The sequence below is a fragment of the Triticum aestivum genome, chromosome 3B (assembly GCF_018294505.1).
Source record: "Triticum aestivum cultivar Chinese Spring chromosome 3B, IWGSC CS RefSeq v2.1, whole genome shotgun sequence".
Taxonomy (NCBI): domain Eukaryota; kingdom Viridiplantae; phylum Streptophyta; class Magnoliopsida; order Poales; family Poaceae; genus Triticum; species Triticum aestivum.
Genome location: NC_057801.1, coordinates 743,479,294 through 743,504,136, shown reverse-complemented (window position 1 = coordinate 743,504,136; position 24,843 = coordinate 743,479,294). Strand labels below are relative to the sequence as shown.

The 24,843-nt window shown below is 46.1% G+C and overlaps 1 long non-coding RNA gene across 1 annotated transcript in view; it reads right to left on the bottom strand.

The window, feature by feature from the left end:
- The window catches only part of LOC123072127 (uncharacterized), a 25,266-nt gene extending 2,338 nt beyond the window's left edge, over positions 1-22,928 (bottom strand). The window contains exons 1-4 of the long non-coding RNA XR_006434840.1: positions 19,396-22,928; positions 19,223-19,319; positions 19,031-19,133; positions 18-580 (exon numbers count right to left, since the gene is read on the bottom strand). This is a non-coding gene — a long non-coding RNA (uncharacterized lncRNA). The remainder of the gene's footprint in view (positions 1-17; positions 581-19,030; positions 19,134-19,222; positions 19,320-19,395) is intronic.
- Between the last annotated feature and the right edge of the window lie 1,915 nt (positions 22,929-24,843).

Here is a 24,843-nt window from a genome sequence, read left to right as displayed (position 1 = left end):
GATTGGGAGCAGGTCACCTAAGCAAAGTAGATCACGAGCACCAAAATCCTACATGAGGCAGCATGGTGCAGAACAAATTATCGGGATGGATGCCATACAACTTAGAAATGATGCCTGAAATGGAAAGGTTGCACAAGGCACTCAAGAATCATCTAAAGCACTTATAAATCTAAAATAATGGAATATAGACAGAAGGGAGATGAGAATGTATTCTTAAATTCATAAACCAGGAACACTAACTGGCTTTCACACGATTCTTTTCTGCATCATATGGAATGGACAAGGTGCTCAAGAATCATCTAAAGCACTTATAAATCTAAAATAATGGAATATAGACAGAAGGGAGATGAGAATGTATTCTTAAATTCATAAACCAGGAACACTAACTGGCTTTCACACGATGCCTACACTTGAAAACCTGATGATTATTTTCTGCATCATATGGAATGGTATCAATGCATCATATGGGGAAATTGCAAATCATGGGGTGGAAGTGGAGAAACCATCATATAGTTTGGCATTGATGAACTCGGTTATCCAAAAGTTTGTAAGCTTGGAGCTCTTCTATCTGAACCCAAACCTGCAAAGCAATCAACAACACGAGTCAATTCATAAGCAAATCCAGAGAGAGAGAGAGAGAGAGAGAGAGAGAGAGAGAGAGAGAACTGGAACAGGGGCTCCAAGAGGAGGACGCAAGCGAGGGGAGGAGGCGGCTGCCCCAGTTGCTCTGCTCGTTTCTCTACACGTAGTTGCCTCGCTTCTGGTCCAAGCCAGAGAGGAGCAGCCATCATTTGAGGAGCCCCGGCTTCCCTTCTTCTTCTTCAGTGGCCCGTGCTGGGCAATGGGAGATATAGCCCCACCATTCCCCACCTGCTGCTCCTTGCGCCCCACGCCAGCCTCTCCTCCACCCCGCGATGTGTGCAACACCTAGAGCTCAGGCCTCGCTGCTTCATCCCGCGCCGCTAGCTTAATGACCACCCCTGCTCCTCCACCCCCACAGTGAAGACCCTGTCGCCTTGGTCTTCCACGACGACAACCTGCGCCCGATCCGGGCAAAGGGCAAGCAATGGGGAGGCAAGGATGAGGAAAACGGGAGGTACAAGAGGAGGCCGGATAGGAGATGGAGATGGACGCCGACAGACAAGGGATGGAGGAGGGACATATACGTGATTGGGGCTAGAGTTCATATGGGGTTGCACGCAAAAGCGGAGACGCCAAATACGGGCGGCACAACATGCAACGTGTGAGGATAGGCTCGCTCCCACCCAACAAGGGCTCACCCGGCCAATATGGAGGAAGAACAAGCCCACCGGTCAGGGATATTGAAAATTAACTGCGTGGTGAAAACTTGCAGAACAAATCTCCGAGACGAACCAGTTGGCCAAAAGCAACTCAATCCAATGGCCAACGAAGCTTCAATCCGGGGGAGCGCTGGGAGGCTGAGTTGGCCAGCCTCATTATAGGTTAGAATGTTGATGACATGATCATGAATGACAATGACCCTGAGTATATTGCCTTTGTGAAGGCACGTCTTAGTGAGCAGTTTTTTATGTCTAATCTTGGCCCCCTTCGCTACTTTCTTCAGATAAAGGTCTCTTCTACTTCTGGTGGATATATTTTTCTCGTCGTTGTCAGCCTCTTCTTTTGGCTATATTTTTCTAATCGTAGTCAAACTCTTCTTTTCTATATGTTGATGACATGATCATCAATTGGGACCACCCTTGGTATATTGCCTTTGAGAAGGCACTTCTTAGTGAGCAGTTTCTTTTTCTTATGTCTGATCTTGGCCATCTTCCATACTTTCTTGTGATAGAGGTCTCTTCTACTGCTAATGGCTTTACTCCCTCCGCCCGGAAATACTTGTCGGAGAAATTTCAGGGAGTATTTCCTCTAGAATATTCTTGCTCGTACTACTCTTACTATGAGTGCACTATTGAGACTCCCATGGAGCTCAATGTTCACCTTCGTGCTACTGATGGTGACCGTGTCTGATGTGACACGTTATCGTCATCTTGATGGGAGTCTTGTCTATCTAGATGTCACTCGTCCAGGTATCTCTGATCATGTCCATATTTTCAGCCAGTTTGTCTCTGCAGCCACATTGGTTCACTATAGTCACCTCCTTCGTGTTCTCCGATATCTTTGTGGCATGATCTCTCACTGTCTATTCTTTCCCTGCTCCAGTTCATTACAGCTTCAGGCCTATTCAAATGCTACGTGGGCTAGTGATCCCTGGGATTGTTGTTCACTTTCGGTTTACTGTGTTTTTCTTGGTGGTTCTCTCATTGCCTCTAAGACAAAGAAACAGACTGCAGTTTCACATTCGAGTGTAGAGGCTGAGTCGCGAGCTATGGCTCTTTTGACGGCGGAGGTGACTTGGTTACGATGCTTACTTTAGAAGTTTGGTGTTTCTGTCACTACACTCTGCTCTTGTCTGACATTTCATGTGCTCTTAGTATTGTGAGCAACTCCGTGAAGAATGAGCTCACCAAGCATATTGGTGTTGATGATTCTTTTGTGCATGTTATTGTGCAAGATTCAGGTTATTGCTCCTCAGCATGTGCCTTCCGAGTTACAGTTGGCGAATTTCTTTAGATAGGCCCAGACTAGAGCACAACACGACTTCTCTCTCTCCAAACTTGGTGTTGATCCATTATGAGTTTGGGGGAGGGGGCGAGACTCTCCTTAGCTGTGTACCCCTTTGTATTTTCCCCGTTCTATCATGTTTTTTTTGCATATTGTAACACACTTGCACGTTTGTGTGTAACGGCATATGGCCACCTGGAAATACAAGTTGCATATTTCCTAACAGGTAATACCTCCTGGATAATGGCCAAGGACTTCTTAGCATTTCGTCTTTTCATGTTCCTCGATTTACCATGCAGCTCATTTCTGGTGGTCAAATTGTTGACTCTGGTTGTCGGGTAATTCTCGACTTTGACCTATGCTTTGTTCCAGAACGTCACGCTAGTGCTCTCCTTGGTGCTGGCCCAGGTGCCTTGACTCTCAGGGCCTCTAGGAGCTTGACTTGCTTCACCTTCCCTCCGTTGCCACCATCACAAGTCTCTCCACCTCTATTTCCTTGTCTACCAGCTCTTTTCAGCATTGCGAATCGCCTTGGTCACTCTCGTCTCTTGTCCTTTGTTCGGCGTGGTCTTCTTGAATCGTGTGGGGCCTTAATGTACTGACGCGAACCATTGCCCTTTGTGTTCGTCTTAGGCACCCCCTTGGTGATTGCCATCCGTATATGGTCCTTTTGCTGATGCAGATCACTTCGCTTTGCTCCAAGAGCTATGAGTTCCGCTCCTCACACCATGGTCCTTGGGTCGTTACCTGTGACTACTTTATCTAGTAGGCAAGGGATAAGAATAACGATAACCTAAAAAAAGATAGATGGTCAAATTTCACTGTTTCCTTGATGACCTTGAGCTTCGCGAGATCAACCTCGTCGGTCGAAACTACAATTGGAGCGACGAGCTCCTTCATGCTCACCGACAAGGGCTTGCACGCCAGATCGCAACCCTCATGCTCAAGGTTGACACTGCGAAGACATTCGGTTCAGTCTCGTGGCCCTTCCTCCTATGATCGCATGGCACGCTGACATTGGCGGCAGATTCATCAAGTGGGTCTGAATGATTCTGCCATGGACATCCTCAAAAGTCATCCTCAACAAGGTGCACGGAAGGCATATTCTTCACCATCGTGGCATGTGGCAACATGACCACCTTTTGTCGTTGTTGTTTCTTCTTTTGTGCTGGTGGTGCTCGACGCCTTGTTGGTCCATGTAAAGAGCGTTGTCATGTCGGAGCTATCATGCGGCATCGCATGAAGCACCTCATGTCACTGTACGATGCCGACATGATCATCCTCCTGTCTTCCACGTGCAGCAACCTGATCTTGGTGGCGTGTCAAACTTATGAACTACCTTTGACAAGTGCTCCTTTGCGCCAAACTGCTGCAACACCGTCCAGATTTAGGTGATCAAGTTAAGCTTTGTATGTGCTTTCTCATTGCTCCTGTGCACCTACCTCAGCCTCCCCTTGTCATGCAAGAAGATTCAAACAGTCCACCTGTGGCCTCTTCCAGACAAAGTTCTCAACTTCCTTCCCAGTCGGATTGAGAATCTACTCAACATGAGAGGCTTCTCAAATTAGTGCTCTCCATCCCATATTATCAAAAGCCATCGCCATAAAACTACCTCTATGGTTACTTGCAGAGATCGAGAAGTGCATCCGTGCTTTCCTTCAGAACAGGACCGACATAGTCAACGATGGGCAATGCATGGCTGCCTAGAGCAAGGCGTGCTCCATGTGGAACTCAGCGGCTTTGGAATCCTCGAGTGTAGGGCAGATTCCTTGTTGAGCAGGGCACACTTCCTCAGTTATCTTGTCCTGGTGCTCATGCTTAGAATGGTATTGCTGAGCGCAAACATCATCACCTTGAGGTGGCTCGTGCGTTGATGATTGTCGCCTCTCTTCCACCTCACTTTTGGGTTGAGGTAGTTTCTACTTCCACCTATGTCATCAACATTCATCCTTCCTCTGCTCTACAAGGTGACATCCTTCTTGAGCTTTTTTTTGTCGTTCTCCTAACAACTCCATGATTCCTTTGTTTGCTTACATTCGCTACATTCTTCTTGCCCCCCCCCCCGAATGCAGCAAACTAACTGCTTAGTCTGTTGAATGTGTTTTCTTAGGTTACAGTGACTAGCAAGGGCTATCGGGTTGGGATTCTCTCAGTCGTCAGATGCACATTTCTCGGGATGTGACTTTGGATGAGTCTCGTCCTTTATATGTCGGTGCTACATATCAACACGCCATGACTAAGATCTTTGATGAGATAACACATAAGCTTATCGAGTGTTATGTAGATGATCTCATTGTAAAGGTGGTATCCTATGAAGAACATCTTCAACATCTCGAAATCATACTCGACCGCCTAAGGCAACATGCACTCAAGTTAAACCCGTTGAAGTGCGCCTTCATAGTCTCGTAAGGCATTCCTAGGGTTGGTTATTCGACATCGGGCAACAGAAATCGACCCGAGTAAAATCAAGACCATACTTGAAATGCCTCGTCCTCAAAACCTTAAGGAGCTGCGTTCGCTCGTCCATCCTCTCCTTTGGCCTCCCCCATTGAGGATATTTGTTCCCTCACTTTTTCCAATACACCTATCACTCAAGTGTTTGCCCTCGTGCACCCACCCGCCATGTCTTCCCATAGTACTATTGTAGACCCCACACCATCGTCACCTGCAGCTTCCCCACCCCGTTCATTACCTGAGGCTACCTTCCCTAGCTCGTCCCCTAAGGCCTCCCTATTGATTCCCCCTCATCTTCTTTACTTCATTGGTCGACCGCGTGTTCTAGGTTCTTTTGATGAGCCATCTCCCTCAACTACTATCTTCTTCTGTTGGTAATGCACCGCCTCTAGCTTAGCCTACTTATGACTTCCGAGCTCGCCCACTTCCTCTTATTGACGCTTATGGTTAGTCTGGGGCCGCACTTCTTGAGACGACTTCTTATCTTGACGGCGTTGTTCGTGCCGAATGGCAGCATGCGACGACAGCAGAGACGGCACGAGGGATCTCATTTCCCTTCGTCCTCATGCTCGTCTCATCACTTATAAGTGGGTCTACAAGGTTAAGCCTCTTATGGTTCTCTTGAGCATTACAAAGCTCGTTTAGTGGTGAGAACATGGTCATGACTACGATGAGATATTTGCTCCTATACGGCCCAGATGACCACTCTTCGCACACTTTTTGATGTGGCTTCTGTTCGCCACTAGTCTCTCCTGCTCGCTCCCTCCCTCTCTCAGCTTGATGTCAAAAATGCCTACATGTAGCCACCACCCGGGTATTCTCTTCCTAATGGCATGGTATGTCATCTTCGTCACTGTATATGGTCTTAAGCCCCTCGTGCCTGGTTTGAGCGCTTTATCTCAGTAGTGACTATGGATGGTTTTTCGGCCAGCGCTCATGATCCTTCACGTTCTTTCCACCATTCAACTCGTGGTCGACCACTTGTTCTGTATGCCAATCATCATTGGCGACAACTCTAAGTACATTGCATTTGTGAAGGCTCGTCATAGTGAGTTTCTTATTTCTGATATTGGTCTTCTTCGCTACTTCCTTGAGACTGAGGTTTCTTCTACCTCTAATGGCTTCTTTATTTCCTAAGAGAAGTATAACTAGGATCTTCTTGCTCGTGTTGCTCTTACTGATGAGCGCACTATTGAGACTCCTATGGTTCTCTTGGAGACATTGTTCTCTTAAAGTTTGGGGTTCATCTCCCTTTGCCTCGAAAGGAGGTCATCGCTACTATACTATCTTTATAGATGACTTCTCTCAACACACCTGGATATACTTTATTTCTTCTCGTAGTGATGTCTTATCCATATAAGTGTTTTGATGCCATGGTTCACTCTAAGTTCTCTACGCCTAGTCTTGTATTCTGTGATGACTCTGGTGGAGAATATATCTCCTGGAATCCTTGCTGAGTAGGGTACTCCTGCTCAGTTCTCTTATCCTGGTGCTCATGCTCAGAATGGCGTGGTTGAGCGCAAACATCGTCACCTTGAGAAGGCTCATTCGTTGATGGTCACTGCCTCTCTTCCGCCACACTTTTGGGCCGAGTCTGTCTCCACTTCCATCTATCTCATCTACCTTCGGCAATCCAATCCACTACTCTATAGAATGGGGTCTCCTTTTGAGCGTCTATTTGATCGTTTCCTGATTGTTTGGCGCTTCAATGTTTGGTTGTGTTTGTTGTGTCCTTGCCCCTCGTGAACGCACCAAACTCACAACAATGAGAATAAGGGATATCGTTGTTAGGATCATGTTGGTCGTCGGATGACTATTTTTTGGGATATGGCTTTTCATGAGTCTCGTCCCTTCTACCTGCGTCCATCTTCCCCGACCTTTTCAGTGGACCATATCCGTTTCCTCACTTTTCCCTACACTCCTATCACTCTTGTTGAGCCCTAATCCATTCCTCATACTACCCCTGCTTCTCTGATTATTCCAGATTCAGCACCATCATCACCTATGATTTCCTCACATCACTTGTCACAGGATTCTACATCTTCATCACCGGTGGCTTCCTTGTCTTCATCACTTGAGTTTATCTCGTTGATTCTTGCTCGTATTCTTCCATATTTGCCTCACTTTTATACACGTCATTCCCGTGTTGTGGATGCGTCTACTGATGTGCCATCTTCCCCGTCTCATCCTACTTATGGCTTGCGTCCTCGTCCGCTTTTGCCTGTTGACCGCCTTAGTCTTTCAAGCATTGGCGCTGTTGTTCTTGAGCCGACTTCTTATCTTGATGTTGTTCATACCAAATGGCACCTTATCATGGTAGAGGATATTGCTACTATTGAGCGCACCGGCACATGGGATATTGTTTCTCTTCCTCTTGGTCTGTCTCTCAGCTTGATGTCAAGAATGGCTACATGTAGCCGCCACCTAGGTCTCTTCCTAAGGGCATTATTTTGTCATCTTCGTCTCTCTCTCTATATATGGCCCTAAGAAAACCCCTCGTGCCTAATTTGAGCCCTTCGTCTTAGTGGTGACTGTGGCTAGTTTTTCGATGAGAGCTCATGATCCTGCACATTCTGTCCACCATTAAACTCATGGCCAAAAACTTATGTCGATTATCACTGGCGACGACTAAGTACATTGCCTATGTGAAGGCTCGTAATAGTGAGTTTCTTACGTACGATCTTAGTCCTCTTCGCTACTTAAGATTGAGGTTTCTTCTACCTCTAATAGCTTCTTTATTTCCTATATAAGAGAAGTATATCCAAGATCTTGCTCGTGCTGCTCTTACTGATGGCGCACTGTTGAGACTCTGGAGTCAACGTCCACCATTGTGTCCACCTCTGCTCCCTGTCAGTCTGGATGGTCATCCTTTGCTGTGGAGCAGCACCAATGGCGAGAAGGAGCTCGAACAGTCGGAGCAGAGGACACAACGCAACCTAAAGTCGGGGCCAAGGGCGAATAGTAGTAGACGTGGGGTGCTTAATTAAGTGTGTGGCACAAAACTCGTAAACAAGAGAAGAACACCAAGCCGGATCAACGGTGACCAGAGAGTGCACAGGCACATGGGATGCTGGATCAAGTTCCTCTGCTGCCAATGCCATCAGTCTCTCCGCCTTTATTGGATTATCTACGAGTTATTTTCAGTAGTGACATCATCACCTTGGGTCACTTGTGTGGCCCTCATCTCTCATCATTAGTTCGACTAGTCTTCTTGGATACGTCTCCAACGACGTATTTAAACCATCGATTTGTCGCCTTGATGAACAAATCTAGTTTCCTTATACTCATATTGAGACAGTGTCTCAGTGTCCTTTTGACCTCGTTCACTCTGAAGTGTGGGGTCCATCTCCCTTTGCCTCGAAAGGAGGTCATTGCCAGAATATTATCTTTATAGACAACTTCTCTCGACACACCTGGATATACTTTATTTCTTCTCGTAGTGAGGTCTTATCTATATATGTGCGTTTTGCTGCCATAGTTCACACTCACTTCTCTACGCCCATTCATGTGTTCTGTGACGACTCTAGTGGGGAGTATACCTCTAAGCTGTTGCATGGAGTCCCTGTTGAGCAAGGTACTCATGCTTAGTTATCTTGTCCTGGTGCTCATGCTCAGATGGCGTGGCTAAGCGCAAGCATCATAAGCTTCTTGAGACAGCTCATGCTTTGATGGTCACTACCTCTCATCCACCGCATTTTTGGGTCGAGTCTGTCTCCACTTCCATCTATCTCATCAACCTCCACCCACTACTTTGTCGGGTGGCACTGCTTTCGAGCGTCTCTTTGATCATTTCCTAATTATTTTGCGCTTCATTTGTTTGGTTGTGTTACTATGTCCTCCTTGCCCCTCGTGAACACACCAAATTGACTGCCAAGTCCCTTAAGTGTGTCTTCTTAGGATACAACGATAAGCATAAGGGATATCATTGTTACATGTTGGTCATCAGATGCCTATTTCTCAGGATATGGTTTTTGATGAGTCTCGTCCCTTCTAGCCGCGTCCACTTCGACCTTTTTTTAGTGGAGGATATCTCTTTCCACAATTTTCCCAACACTCCTATCACTCCGGTTGAGCCCTTATCCACTCGTCATACTGCTCTTGCTTCTCCGATTATTGCAGATCCAACGCCATCATCCCCGATGATTTCCTCACCTCGCTTATCATAGGATTCTACACATTCATCGCCTGTGACTTCCTCGTTCCATCACCTGAGTTTATTCCAATGATTCATGCCCGTATTCTTCCATCTTTTCCTCACTTTGATACACGCCATCTATGAGTTGTGCCATCTTCCCCATCTCAGCCTACTTATGGCTTGCATCCTCCTCCGCTTCCACGTGTTAATGTCTTGGTCGTTGGCGCTGCTTTTCTTTAGTCGGCTTCTCATTGTGATGTTGCTCATACCAAATGGAATCTTGCGATAGTAGAGGAGATTGCTGCTCTTGAGCGCATTGGCACGTTGGATATTATTTATGTTCCTCGTGTTCGTCCCATCACCTAGTGGGTCTACAAGATTAAGACTCGCTTTGATGGTTCTCTTGAGGGTTACAAAGCTCGTATTGTGGCTCGTGGCTTTCAGCAGAAGCATGGTGCTGATTACGATGAGACTTTTTGCTCCTGCAAACCATATGATCTCTGTTCGCCACTAGTTTGTGTCCCGACTTGATGTTATGAATGCCTTCCTTAATGGTGAGCTTCGTGAGGAGGTTTACATGCACCCACGACCTGGTGAATGCCTTCCTTAATGGTGAGCTTCGTGAGGAGGTTTACATGCACCCACGACCTGGTTATTCTGCTCCTGGTGACTTGCTTTGTCGTCTTCATCGCTCTCTTTATGGATTTAAGCAAGCCCCTCATGCCTGATTTGAGTGCTCTGCCTCTGTGGTGGCTGCCACTGAGCGAGTGCTCATGATCCTACGTTGTTTGTCCACCTTTTTGCTCTTGGTAGAACTCTTCTGCCATATGTTGATGACATGATCATCACTGGCAAAGACCCCGAGTATATTGCCTTTATGAAGACACGTCTTAGTAAGCAGGTTCTTATGTCTGATCTTGGCCCTCTTTCAAGAAAAATAATCCATGATCTTCTTGGTTGTGCCGCTCTTACTGATGAGCGCACTGTTGAGACTCCCATCGAGCTCAATGTTCGCCTCTGTGCTACTGAGGATGACTCTTTATCGGATCTAACACTTTATTGTCATCTTGTTGGGAGTCTTGTCAATCTGGCTGCCACTCGTCATGAAGAAATAGACTGCATTGCCCCTTGTTCGAAGCGTCGTTGCTCCACCATCCTACACCCTCTAATATATGCTCTGCGGCATTACCGTCGTGTCCAGGATGGTGGCAAACTTGCTAGCGGCGATGCCTCTCGCACAATGTCGCAAGAGCCTACATCCTCTCAAGTGGCACGAATGGAAGGAGGGGATAATGCCGCCATGGCTGCTGGCATTCCCTCTCTCGGATCGTGAAGTGTTCTTTTTTCTGAATTTTTGAATTGCTTACCACATGTGGCACGTGGTGATCGTGAAGTGTTTGGGAGTGAGACTAAGAGAAATGTGGGAAATGAGATTAGGGGAATGAGGCCTAAGCATAATTGTTGAGACAAGTCATAGCTACCAAAATGATTGGTGCATTCTTCTCCAAAGTAGGCCACGCTTTTGATGCAGACAGGATCGCGTGGCATTTAGTCATACTCTATCTAGTCCGAATGATAATCTTCTTTTATTTGGCAAACTTTAAGCCATGCTTTCAAAAAATAATTTGACCCAGACACTAAATATACCATTGACCATAATTCTTTATACATCACACCATATCCTTAGTGTTAAGCTTCATGAACCAGACAATGCAAACCAAAAGTCCAAAATAATGGAAAGGGCTAGACAATTCATGCAACCAAAAGTCCGCACTAATGAAAAAGGCAAGGCAATCCGCATATACACTTCAACACTTAGAATCTAATAACATATAAGGCAAATTTGACAAAAGAGTTAGAAATTCAATAAATGTTTACAAATTCAAAATATATGTTTGCGAATACGTAAAACGTTCACCAATTCCAAAAAAGATTGTGGATGCAAAAATGTTCACTAGTTCAAAAATATTCACGGATTCCAAAAAACTTGTGAATTCCAAAATTGTTCACATATTCAAAAGATGACCACATATTTGAAAATTTCACGCATTCAAAACAAGTTCGTGAATCCAAAATATGCACATGAATACAAAATAAACTATTCACGTATACAAGAATACATGAATTCGTAAAATGTTCGAGTCGAATTCAAAATATGTTCGCGGATTCTAGAACAATGTTCACTAATTTCAAAAATGTTGTGATTCTTTTGATGGACCATCTCCTTGACTACTACGTCTTCTTCTGTTGGCAACGCCCCACCTCTAGTAGCTCAGCCTACTTATGGCGTCCGAGCTCGCCCGCTTCTACCTATTGACCGCTATGGTTATTACACCGCTCTTTCCGAAAGAACTTATCCCGTATGGCAACATGTGATGGCATCGAAGAATGATGCTCTTGCCCGCATGGGCACGCGGAATCGCATTTCCCTTCCTCATCGTGCTCGTCTCATCACTTGTAAGTGGGTCTACAAGGGTAAGACTAATGGTTCTCTTGAGCATTACAAGGCTCGTCTAGTGGTGAGAACATGGCCATGACTACAATGAGACATTTGCTCCTATTACGGCCCAGATGACCACTCTTCACACACTTTTCGATGTGGCTACTGTTTGCCACTAGTCTCTCTCAGCTTGATGTCAAGAATGCCTACATGTAGCCACCGCTTGGGTATTCTCTTTTTGATGGCATGATATGTCGTCTTCGTCGCTCTCTATATGGTCTTAAGTATACCCCTCATGTCTGGTTTGAGCGCTTCGTCTTAGTGAAGACCGTGGCTGGTTTTTTGGATGCTCATGATCCTTCACATTTTGTCCACCATTCAACTCATGGTCGAACATTTGTTCTATATGTCGATCATCACTGGCAACAAGTCATACATGAGGGGTATACTTAAGACCATATAGTGAGTTTCTTATGTCTGATCTTGGTCCTCGTCGCTACTTCCTTGAGACTGAGGTTTGTCTACCTCTAATGGCTTCTTTATTTCCTAAGAGAAGTATATCCAGGATCTTGCGTGTGCTGCTCTTACTGACGAGCGCACTGTCGAGACTCCTATGGTGTCAACATCCACCTTTGTGTCCACCTTCGCTCCCTACCAGTCTACATGGGCATATTCGCCTTGCTGCTAGTTGCTATGTGAATTGTCTCAATCCCACATCGCGACCATGTTGGGCGACACCAAGACCGAACACTTGAGCAACACCGCGAGAACGAGCACGGACAATCAGCGCATACCTTGATTATGCACGGCAAGCCGAGGACACGGAGCTACCTAAAGCCGGGGTCGAGGGCGCACAATAGGAAAACGTGGGGTGCTTAATCAAGTGTGTGCCACACAACCTACAAACAGGAGAAGCACACCAAGCTAGATCGGCGGGAACGGAGAGTGCACAGGTAGATGGGATGTTATAAAGTCCCTCTGCTGCCAGTCTCTCCGCCTCTGTTGCCTTGTCTACCAGTTATTTTCAGCAGTGGCATCATTGCCTTGGGACACTTGTGTGGGTCTCATCTCTCATCATTAGTTCAACATGGTCTTCTTGAGTCCACCTCCGATGATGTCTCTAAACCACGAGGGTTGCCGGCTTGGTAAGCAGGTAGAGTTACCTCATACTCATAGCAAGAAAGTGTCTCAGCGTCCTTTCGACCTTGTTCTCTTTGATGTTTGGGGTTCATCTGCCTTTGACTCAAAAGGAGGTCATTTCAACCTTGTTCTCTTTGATGTCTGGGGTCCATCTGCCTTTGCCTCAAAAGGAGGTCATTTCGACCTTGTTCTCTTTGATGTCTGGGGTCCATCTGCCTTTGCCTCAAAAGGAGGTCATTGCTAGTATACTATCTTTATAGATGACTTCTCTAGACAGTTGAATATCTTTTATCTCTTCTAGTAGTGATAGTGAGGTCTTATCTATATAAGTGTTTTGCCGCCTTGGTTCCACTCAATTCTCTACGCCTATTTTGTGTTCTGTGATGACTCCGATGGAGTGTATATCTCCAAGCTGTTGCGTGGAGTCCTTGATGAGCAAGGTGCTCTTACTCAGTTCTCTTATCCTGGTGCTCATGCTCAGAATGGCGTGGCTAAGCGCAAGCATCATCACTTTCTTAAGGCTCAACTATTGATGGACACTACCTCTCTTCTGCCACACTTTTGGGCCGAGTCTACCTCCACTTCCATCCAACTCATCAACCTTCGGCAATCCAATCCACTTCTGTGTAGGGTGGTCCCCTTTCGAGCGTCTATTTGATCATTTCCTGATTGTTCGGCACTTCAATTGTTTGGTTGTGTCTGTTGTGTCCTTCTTCCCCCTCGTGAACGCACCAAACTTATTGCTCGGTCCGTTGAGTGTGTCTTATTAGGATACAACAATGAGCATAAGGGATATCGTTGCTAGGATCATGTTGGTCGTCGGATGACTATTTCTCATGATATGACTTTTGATGATTCTCATCCCTTCTACCCGCGTCCATCTTCCTCGACCTTTTCAGTGGAGAACATCTGTTTCCACACTTTTCCCGACACTCCTATCACTCTTGTTGAGCCCTAAGCCATTCCTCGTACTGCTCTTGCTTCTCCGATTATTCAAGATTCAGCACCATCATCTCCTATGATTTCCTCACCTGCTAATCACATGATTCGACACGTTTATCATTGATGGCTTCTTTGTCTTCATCACCTGAGTTTATCTCGATGATTCTTGCTCGTATTCTTTCATATTAGCCTCACTTTTATGCACGTCATTCGTGTGGATGTGTCTACTAATGCGCTATCTTCCCCGTCTCAGCCTACTTATGGCCTGCGTCCTCGGCATCTTGCGCCTACTGACCGCCTTAGTCTTTCAAACATTTGTCGCTATTGTTCTTGAGCAGACTTCTTATCTTGATGTTGTTCATACCAAATGGCACCTTACCATGATAGATAAAGGATATTGCTATTGTTGAGCGCATCGACACGTGGGATATTGTTTCTCTTTCTCGTGTTCTTCCCATTACTTGGTGGGTCTACAAGGTTAAGACTCGCTCTAATGGTTCTCTTGAACATTACAAAACTCATCTTGTGGCTCGTGGCTTTCAGCAGTAGCATGGCCTTGATTACGATGAGACTTTTTGCTCCTGCGGGCCATATGACCACTGTTCACGCACTTCTTGTTGTGGCCTCTATTCATCACGGGTCTGCGTCTCGGCTTGATGTTAAGAATGTCTTTCTTAATGGTGAGTTGTGTGAGGAGGTTTACGTGCAGCCGCCACTTGAGTATTCCACATCTAGATTCCCCTATTCATGTTTCTACTGTCAAACGGAACTCAAATGGAACTTCCTACCAATTGATAATCGAGTCACTCTTGGCACTTCCTCTTTTCATCTTCCTTCTTTTGCTCATCTTCCTTGACTTTACTACAATAATTGTCCGCATGTTGTGGATTCTTCTAATGAGTCATCTTCCTCGACTACTGTGTCTTCTTCTGTTGGCAACACATCACCTCCAGATTAGCCTACAGCCTACTATTGGCTTTTGAGCTCGCTATGGCATTGAATGCTCTTCCCGCATCAGCTAAGTGAAATCTCATTTCCCTTCCTCTTGCTCGTCACATCACTTGTAAGTGGGCCTACAAGGGTAAGACTGATGTTTCTCTTGAGCTTTACGAAGCTCTTCTAGTGGTGAGAACAAAGTCATGACTACAATTAGAAATTTGCTCCTGTATGGCCCAGATGACCACTCTTCGCACACTTTCCGTTGTGGCTTCCGTTCGCCACTAGCCTATCTCTCAACTTGATGTCAACAATGCCTACATGTAGCCACCACCTGGGTATTCTCTTCCGGATGGCATGGTTTCTTGTCTTCATCGCTCCCTATATGGTCTTAAGCAAACCCCTCGTGTGCCTGGTTTGAGTGCTTCATCTCAGCAGTGAATGCGGCTTGTTTATAGTGAGTGCTCATGATCCTGCACATTCTATCCACCAACCAACTTGTGGTCTGACACTTGCTCCATATGTCGACCATCACTAGGGACAACTCTTACATTGCCTTCGTGAAGGCTCGTCATAGTGAATTTCTCATGTAGGATATTGGTCCTCTCCGCTACTTCCTTGAGAATGAGGTTTCTTCTACCTCTGATGGCTTCTTTGTTTTCTAAGAGAAGTATATCCGGGATCTTCTTGCTCGTGCTGCTCTTACTGATGAGCGCACTATTGAGACTCAACATCCACCTTTGTGTCCACCTCCGCTCCCTGCCAGTCTAGATGGGCATCCTTTGCCTTGCTGCGGATTGCTATGTGAACTGTCTCAATCCCACATCCCGTGCTCCCTTGTTGGGCGACACCATAACCGCACACTCAAGCAACACCAATGGTGAGAAGGAGCTTGGACAGTCGACGCGTACCTGGATTATGCACGGTAGGCCGAGGACAGGCGCTACCTAAAGCCAGGGCCAAGGGTGCACAATAGGAGAACGTGGGGTGCTTAATCAAGTGCGTGCCACACAACCCGCAAACAGGAGAAGCACACCAAGCCGAATCGGCAAGTAACGGAGAGTGCACATGCACGTGGGATGCTGAACCAAGTAACTCTGCTGCCACCGCAGCCAGTCTCTCCACCTCTGTTGCCTTGTCTACCATCTGTTTTCAGCAGTGGCATCATCGCCAGGAGTCACTTGTGTGGCTCTCATCTCTCATCCTTAGTTTGACGTGGTCTTCTTGGATCCGTCTCCAACGGTGTCTCTAAACCACCAGGGTTGTCAGCTTGGTAAAGAGGTACAGTTACCTTATGCTCATAGCGAGACAGTGTCTCAGCATCCTTTCGGCATTGTTCTAGTTTATGTTTGGGGTCCATCTCCCTTTGCCTCAAAAGGAGGTCATCGCTAGTATACAATCTTTATAGATGACTTCTCTCAACACACCTGGATATACTTTATTTCTTCTCGTAGTCATGTCTTATCTATAAAAGTGTTTTGATGCCATGGTTCTCACTAAGTTCTCTACGCCTAGTCTTGTATTCTGTGATGACTCTGGTGGAGAATACATCTCCAAGTTCTTGCTTCGAGTCCTTGCTGAGCAGGGTACTCTTGCTCAGTTCTCTTATCCTGGTGCTCATGCTCAGAATGGCATGGCTGAGCGCAATCATCATTGCCTTCTTGAGACGGCTCGTTAGTTGATGGTCACTGCTCTATCTTTCGTCGTACTTCTCAGTCAAGTCTGTCTCCACTTCCATCTATCTCATCAACCTTCAGGAATCCATTTCCCTACGGGGTGGCGCTACTTTGGAGCGTCACTTTGATTGTTTTCTGTTTATTTAGCACTTCAATTGTTTGGTTGTGTTTGCTATGTTCTTCTTTCCCCTCATGAACGCACCAAACTAACTTCTCGGTTTTTTAAGTGTCTTCTTAGGATATCGCAATGAGCGTATTGTTGAGATCACGCCGATCGACGGATGCCTATTTCTCGCTATACGACTTTCGATTAGTCTCGTCCCTTCTACACGCATTCATCTTCCTTGACCTTTTCAGTGAAGGATATCTCTTTCTACAATTTTCTCGACCCTCCTATCATTCCTATTGATCCCTTATCCATTCGCTTCTCCGCTTATAACAGATCTAACGTCATCATCTCCTGTGATTTCCTGACCTCACTTATCACAGGATTCTACATCATCACCAGTGGCTTCTTCGTCTCCATCACCTGAGTTTACCCCGATGATTCCTCCTCAGGGTCATCCATCTTTTCCTCACTTGTATACTCATTGACTGCGTGTTGTGCATGTGTCTACTGATGTGCCATCTTCCCTATCTTAGCCTACTTACGGCTTGCCTTCTCATCCGTTTCTGCCAATTGACCGCCCTGACTTTTCAAGCACTCGCGCTGCTGTTCTTGAGCCGATTTTTTTTCGTGATGTTGTTGCTTATCCGAAATGGCAGTTTGCGATGGCAGAGGAGATTGTTGCTCTTGAGCGTAGCGACACATGGCATCTTGTTTGTCTTCCTCTTTGTGTTCGTCCTGTCACTTGTAAGGGGTCTACAAGGTTAAGACTCGCTCTGATGGCTCAATGGTTCTGTTGAGCGTTACAAAACTCGTCTTGTGGCTCGTGGCTTTCAGGAGGAGCATGGTCTTGATTACAATAAGACTTTGCTCATGTGAACCATATGACCACTGTTCGCACATTCGCCACTTATCTGTATCTCAACTTGATGTTAAGAATGTCTTTCTTAATGGTGAGCTACGCGAGGAGGTTTACCTGCAGCCACCACCGCTATTTTGTTCCTTACGACATGCTTTGTCGTCTTCATCGCTCTCCATGGCCTGAAGCAAGCCCTCGAGACTGGTTTGAGCGTTTTGCCTCTATGGTGGCTGTCGCTGGTTTCAGTGAGTGCTCATGATCTTGCATTGTTTGTCCACCTTTCTGCTATTGGTCGGACTCTACTTCTATAAGTTGATGACATGTTCACCATCGGCAGTATATTGCCTTTGTGAAGGCACGTCTTAGTGAGCACTTTCTTATGTCTAATCTTGGCCTACTTTGCTACTTTCTTAGGAGTAAGGTCTCTTCTTGGTCAAGAAAAGTAATCCAGGATCTTGCTCGTGTTGCTCTTACTGATGAGCGCACCGTTGACTCTCATGTAGCTCAATCTCCGTGCTACTGCTGGTGACCCTTTGCCAGCTCCGACACGTTACAATCATCTTGTTGGGAGTCTTCTAGCTATCACTCGCCCGGATATCTCCTATCATGTCCATATTTTGAGTCAGTTCATCTCTGCCCCCACCTCGGTTCACTATAGTTATCTTCTTGTGTTTTTTGATATATTTGTGGCACGATCCCTCATTGTATATTCTTTCCCAGTTCCCATTCATTACAGCTCCCATGCATATTGAGATGCTATGTAGGCTAGTGATCCCTTGGATCATCGTTCACTTTCTGCTTACTGTGCATTTCTAGTGCTTCTTTGATTGCTTGGAAGAAGAACCAGACTGCAGTGCCCGTACGAGTGCACCTCCTCCTGCAACGTCGGCACGCCACCATCCAACTCTACCCTCCACTATATGCTCTACGGCATTGCTGCCGCGGCTCAGATGGTGGCAAACTCGCTAGCGCTGGCATTCCCTCTCTCAAATCGTGAAGTGAATAAGAGAAATAGTCTAGCGTATTAGGGGAACGAGGCCAAAATGGTTGAGATGAGTTAGGCTCACTACCAAAATGGTTGGCGTATTCTCCAAAGTGGGCCATGTAGAAATGAGTTAGGCTCACTACCAAAATGGTTAGTGTATTCTTCTCCAAAGTGGGCCACGTTTGCATAACACGACCAAGTGGGATATAGTCATACTCTATCAAACCCAAATGATTATTTATTTTTCTCAATAAACTTCAACCCTGACATTCAAATAATAATTTGACACAAACACTAGACATAGCATTGACCATAACTTTTTACACATCACACCATATTTTTAGAATCTACTAACATGTAAGTCGTATGAAAAAGGGAATAAATCTAGGCATGTAATTTACATGTAACCATTATATTATATTGTTTTAGAAATCCTAGGTAGGTCTCACTAGATGTCTAGACCCATGTCTATACTCTACAACACTGTACATTTGTAAAACAGAAGGGTGTGGTTTAATTTATCACCATCGTCTAGACGATAATCTCTATTCCCAACCTAGGGGTGTGCATTACATGATGGAAAATACAATAATCTTTGAACTTTGCCAAAAACTTATGAAAGTAATTGTAACTCAATAAACAATTGTGTTTGAGATTTCAAAAGGAAGATATAAGGATAAGGTGTTTAACAAATATGCATGCATGATGTATTATGCTTATCGAGTGAACAAAACAAATATTAGGATAGATACTACAAAATAGAATGCATACCAATACGAATACAACCACCACTGGCTCCATCACGGAATGTTGCGTGATAAAAGCCAGCCATGCTAACTCAGTAGCTTCCTCAACTAACACGTTGAATTTGTAACTGAAATGTAAAACACAAACATAAGGGATGCAACTTCAAGATAATATGAACAGTGAGAAAGCAACATATAGAGGTATAAAAGAACATACCCCTCATCAAAGATAGCATAAGCATACAGAGAGTTAGAGAACCGGCCTCCCTTGAGCCTTGCACCCTCGCTTATAAACATAGTACCAAGTCCGGATCCTAGAAAAAGAGCAGAATTGTTAAGCAGACCTAAGTACATCTTAACGACACTAAAATATGTCAAAGGGCCACTCACGATTCCATCAAATCCAACAATGATTGTACCAATTGGAAGTACCATCCCGCCATATGAAAATAAAGGATATTAGCCAATGCCTTCAAAGAACCAGCAATAGAGATTCTTCGCTTGTTCACGAGCTCATGGAGCTCATGAACCTCAGAAGGAAGAAACTATTATTATGTTTACTATCTTTTACTATCAAAGGGGAGTGCGGTTGTGATGGTAGGTCATGGTACGTCTAGTCGCATGTTCGTGTGTCGCTTCCTCCTCTCTCAACCAAATTCTCGCCGACAAGTGGACCCGCCCGCTCTCTTACCAGCCTCATCGACTCGCTCGACCCAATCTGATTTATTCTTCCTCTCGTGAAGAGCGAGCGCGACCAGCTAGGGTTACTATCGCGTTTAGTCATCGCCGCCTCGCATCACTACCCTGGTCGCTATCGGACACACCAACCAAGAACTGCATTGTCGAACACAAGCCTAGGTCGCCCTCGTTTGTACATGCAAGATGTAGCTCGCCGTCTTCTATGTCATGTACGACCTTCATTTATACCTGCTTCCTAGCGCATCGAACAGTGGCACCGCAGCAGGACTACGAGTGCAGCAGCTACTCCAGTTGTACATGAGCTGGGTTCAAGATTCTTGGAGTTCTCATGGTCTGTGCTTGCGCGGCCTCCGAAAGGGTGGAAGAGTAGATTTGTTAAGGCTTCCATGGTGTTTGTCTTCAATACCAATGTATTCTTTCTCATCACTAAGCTTTTGTCTCGCTCAACTAATTGTTTCTTGCACCATATGGCCAGATCTAACTTCTTCATTTATCCATGATTTTTCTTTAAAGTCCGTCGACTAAATGTACAAGAGCATGTCGGCTCTTTTCTAGCTGCAGCTAAAACTTTATATTAAAGTAAACTTTAGTTTTGTTGGTTTCTTGTTCATAGAAACCAGAGGCAAGAAATAAGGCTAGATTAGCCACGGCAACATCAACCAAGTTTATGAGCATGTACCTGTACCCTCCTGTATGGCAGTTGATCCACCTTACATGAAGATTAAAGTCATCTACATCAATTAATTAATTTTGCTCCCGGTATGCATTTCTTGGAGAAATCTTAGGGCAAATATTTTCTTATTTTTGCTGTCTTCAGAAATCTTGGAGAAATTTGGTGTAGGCACCTTCAGTTCTATTACGTCCATCCCAAAAAGTATGTCTTAGATTTATCTAGATACGGACGAATCTAACACTAAAACATGTCTAGATACACTTATATTTAGAAAAATCTAAGACAAGCTTTTTGGGACGGGGGGGAGTATAGCATAGTTGAATCTAAAATTTACTACAATTAGCATTGTAATCACAGCGGTGGGCTAATTCTGTGAAGAAATGCAATGATGTAATGTTCTTGGTTAAACTTCAGCTCTGTATATACTCCCTCCGTCCCAAAGTAAGTGCCGCTGATTTAGTACAAAGTTAGTGACACTTATTTTGGGATGGAGGGAGTACTTAGTAATGCAAATTCAAGAATGTTGCAGACATGTCATCATTGAAGTTTTGATAGATATTTTGCTTATGCGTATTTAACATTAACAGAATTACTAACATTGGTTCAATATTTCATCAGTAGAAGACTGGATTGTGTCTACAACCATTGCGCATCAATGCGATCCAAAAATAGGTAATTCGAGGTGGATTTCACTTGTGGTAGCACACAGTTCAGATAGCAACGCGGGACTTCAGTCACAGATAGATTCTCGTGGAAAACTCAATTGATGGGATATAGGATTCACATCGGTCCAGATTGCCGAGTACCATGCAAATGAAATGTTGGTTGCAAAATTAATGATCTGCCTCTTTGTCGAGGTAAAATTGATAAAGAGTTAAACTCGAAAAATATTTTTTCAATCGATCTTTTAGTCTAGCAAGTAAAAAAAAAATCCATCATTCTTTTAGCTCGATGTAAACAACATAATTGTTTGTGCAGCCACAAGTATGCTACCTTCCCTTTCGTAAACAGATGTCCAACTACCAAACATGCAGTAAAAAAGATGTAAGTTTGACGATCTTGTAAATTATTCCCTCAGTCCCATAATATAAGATCATTTTGCAAGCTAAAACACCTTGCAAAATGATCTTTTATATTATGGGACGGAGGGAGTACAAAACTATTTCTGACCAAGAGAGAGATATGTGAAACTCATGATTAAGCTCAGTTAATATCACAAAATTATTGTAGGAGAGACCATGTAGCGTACTTCTCAATTGTGGTATTTGTCATGCTATTATTTCATGAGTTTATTTTGATGTCTAATTATTTCTTTTAAAATTAAAATCAATATTATGGGTAGCAACACATTCACTGCTGATGCAAGAACATTCCAGCTTGCCTGAAGAACAAAAAGTTCCATTATTTTGTGAGTCTATACAACTTTTACTTGCATTATATTAAACTTCATGTGAATTTGCATCATTTGCACCCCAATCCTTACCGAATATATACCTATACTAACTGCCCACCCCAAGAAAATTCACACGCTAATTATAAAATAAAAAGATCTGAATAATGTTTTTTTACCCATACAAGATAGTTCAAGTGTAATCAACTGTACATAGACCCGACATTATCAATCTATGCAGATGAAGAAGACGAGACTTGCACTCAGTCCTGCTTGGTCCCTTTTGTTTGTGCCACATCCACTGGAAGTGTGTTTTTAGCAGTCTTTCTTTGTGATAAAATGTGAAAGATTCAAATCCGATGTTGATATCTTTTCTTTCTGGAATGATACTTTGCTGGTCTTTTTCACCTATTGTCTCACATGATGAATATCTAGAGCATACTTAGATTTGCTATTTGTGTATTTTGTTTTTGTAGGCTTAGTAAGAGCACAGAGAAATACTCCCTCCGTCCGGAAATACTTGTCGGAGGAATGGATGTATCTAGTCATATTTTAGTTTTAGATGCATCCAGTTTTATCCATTTGTGCGACAAGTATTTCTGGACGGAGGGAGTAATACTTAACTAGTGTAGGTTGAAATATAATTGACAAAAGGTCTTATATTAGTAGCTAAAACCATTTTGTAGTAGTTGCAACTTGGTAATTATGATATTCAATAAACTTTCACTACAAGAAATTTATGGTTACAGTTAAAATTGTGCAACAAAGTGAGTAATGGCAGAGGCGGATAATGGAGAAGGAAATGGTGCTTTGTATAGCTACAATCCTGAGAACTTATTTTCTATATACATAAATTTCTTGTTCCGTATCAAGTGACAACACCCATGAGCAATGGTGAGCAAAGTGGAAACACATAAAAGATGGAGCTGTGATAAAATTCATGGACATGCAAGAGTAAAAAAAGGAGGGAGAATTAAGCTTGTATTCCTATGGGACGTGGATAGACAGACGGATAATATAGTAGACGCTGAAGAAGATAAATATAATATCCCGTTGCAACACACGGACACTGTCGGAGTAATGGGCCACAGATAGGCTAACCCGAGGCCCAGGACATTTTAAGACATCGGGGCCGGCCGCGCCCCTCAGGCCGAGTCCCAGGAGCGACTCCAAGATATGCCGAGTCCCAGGCGGCGACTCCCAGATAAGCCGACTCCAAGCTGGCGACTTCCAGGGAGGCCGACTGTGGAGAGTCGGCCCAAGACTCCTCCCTTATCCCCAGTACGACGCGGGGCACGGTTACGGCATGGCCATTTCCCCCCTGCTTGCGGAGGGCCGGCATGGCTACAGTAAGCCGTACCGCTGGAAGATCTACGGCGAGATATGACACTGTTGCCATGCCTGCCCTGACCTCAGCCACAGTACGCGGTACACTGTGCCCACGACGCCGGCCTGTACGACCCGAAGGCGGCGGGGCCGCCTGTCAGTGGGTGGGCCGAAGCCGGCCTGGGCAACCCGAAGACGGGCCCGTGGGAGTCGGCCTCCCTGGAGTCGGCCGACTCCTCCCAGGCCCCACGAGCCATTAATCAGATAAGATGGGGAATGGCGACAGTGATCGCCCGATAGACGGTGGCACTGTTGCCACGACCCGATGACCAAGCATGCGTCATCAGGAGTGCCGCTACAGTATCAAGCCTGTTCACGGGACCCGCCAGTCGGCGGGCCCCAGAAGCCGACGGGAAGGACGGCGGCCTGAGAGACAGACGGCTGGGACCCGCGCCCAGCCGGATTACTATTGTACCCCCAGGGGGTAGGCCTATATAAACCCCCCGGGGCACCCATGCAAAGGGTTCGGACCCAGAGAGAGAGAGATAGACCAGATAGCCCAGGAAGGAGAGAGCTAGCCTCGCCCTCTCCTACCTCCCGAAACAGCTCCAGGAGCACCATTGTAGTCACTTTGCTTTAGTGATCATGCGGAGACCCCGCAGAGCAGCAGTAGGGGTGTTATCTCCTATGAGAGCCCTGAAGCTGGGTAAGTTCCACCGGCGTGCATGTCTTCGCCTCATCCCGCTTCCAGGCACCGACGACGTTCTACTCGCTCCCACCATGATAAGCCATCCTTTGGCATATGTCATACCCAACCCCCGACATTTGGCGCCCACCGTGGGGCGAGGTGCACCGTCGTCCGGAGATCTGCTCTGGACGGGAACCCTGTTCCTCCCCGGCGAGCACAGCCAGCCCGGCACGCCGGACGGCGTCTGTGCCGATGCGCTACGTGGCGCTGAGATTGCCTGTGCAGCCAGTTGCCTCGTCGATCTTGTCGGCGAGGTTTGCCTCTCCAACGAGCCTGCGCCCGATGCAGGCACGTGTGGCCCCGAGAGCCTCCTCGCGGGCCTCGTCGGCCAACTCCACGTCGCCGGTGAGCCTGCCGCGGACCTGGAGTCCATAGGATCCACCGACCCGATGCTGGTCGACTCCGACACCGCGTCGCTCGACGCGTTCCCCACCAATGTGGTGGTCTACGACGAGCCGCTCCCGTACGCGGGGAGCGGCAGAAGCACCGTCACTGGGGTCCTCGTCCTCGAGCACGGCGAGCGCTCCGGTGAAGGAGCGCATGACCCGTTTGACGCGGCCCTGCGAGACCTTGCAGCACCGATTCCGGAAGATGCCGACGCCGGGACGCTGGAGGCGCTCCGCCTTCAGCTCATCAAGGGCGCGAAGAAGCTGGCAAGCATGAGGCACTTGTCAAAAGCTTACCAACGAGAGATGGATCGCGCCGTAGGCGGCTCGCCGGCTCCAAGCGGGCCTAGCCGCCTAGGCGCGGTTCGATAGCGCGGCGCGGCAATCGCCAACCTCTTCGGGGCTGATCGCCCTGTGTACGCCACGCCCGCAGAGAATATCCGTGCCGCCCAGGCGGCGGCAGACGAGCTCGACAACTTCGAAGGCGAAGAGCGCCGCATAATGACGGAGCGAGTTCAGCAGCTCCTCGACGCGGCCGCCGCGCAGAATAATGTCGGCTGCCGCACCGAGGCGCCGCAGCGCTAAAACGACGACCCACCGCCTCGCCGAGATCAAG